Here is an 830-nt window from a genome sequence, read left to right as displayed (position 1 = left end):
ATCTTTTGATCAAAATTAAACAGTTTTCGAACAAATTTGGCTGACACACGTCTCATGCCCAAAACGTCCGAAAAGATAGAATGGCATGAGCCAACCGATATGCCAACATCTTCAGCAACTTCTCTGATGGTAATTCGGCGATTTTTTCAACACCATTTCTTCCACTGCTTGAACGTTTTCATCTGTTGTTGACGTGCTGGGACGTCCAGGGCGAGGTTCGTCTTGGACTTCCTCTCGGCCTTCTTGGAACAGTTTGTACCACTTATACACATTTTTCTTACTCAGAGTAGACTCACCGTATGCAACTGTCAACATTTTAAGAGTTTTAGAGCACTGGATTCCATTTTTCACACAAAATTTAATGCAAATTCTTTGCTCCGTTTTTTTCGAAAGAAGAAAATCGCCGAGCACACCAAACCCTTCTAATCTTTTACGCCTCTGCCAGTAAAACAACACGAGCTATATAGTCAAAACTGTGAACATATGATCGTGACGAGTGTACCAACACAACAAAACAAAAAATTTAAAACTTGAATGTACCTAGCCCGCGAAAATTGAAAAGTCACCTTACTTTTTGAACACACCTCGTATATTTTAATTTAAATATTTATTTTCAAACCAGCGTGGCAAACATCTTCATAATGAATTTATTGAGAGTAATTTAAAAATATATACAATTTTACTTTTTTAATTGGCCAACTGTGAACAATTTACGAACATAAATAATTTAATTATTCTCCAATATTTATGTCAAAGATATTGGTTATATCAGAAGTAACTGAGATCATTCAACAGTTTCCCCGTTACCGAGGCGGCTTCCAGAAACTGGC

This window comes from Belonocnema kinseyi, chromosome 8 (genome assembly GCF_010883055.1).
Source record: "Belonocnema kinseyi isolate 2016_QV_RU_SX_M_011 chromosome 8, B_treatae_v1, whole genome shotgun sequence".
NCBI classification, from domain to species: Eukaryota; Metazoa; Arthropoda; class Insecta; order Hymenoptera; family Cynipidae; genus Belonocnema; species Belonocnema kinseyi.
The sequence above is the reverse complement of the archived record's forward strand: the minus strand, read 5'-3'. Positions refer to the sequence as shown.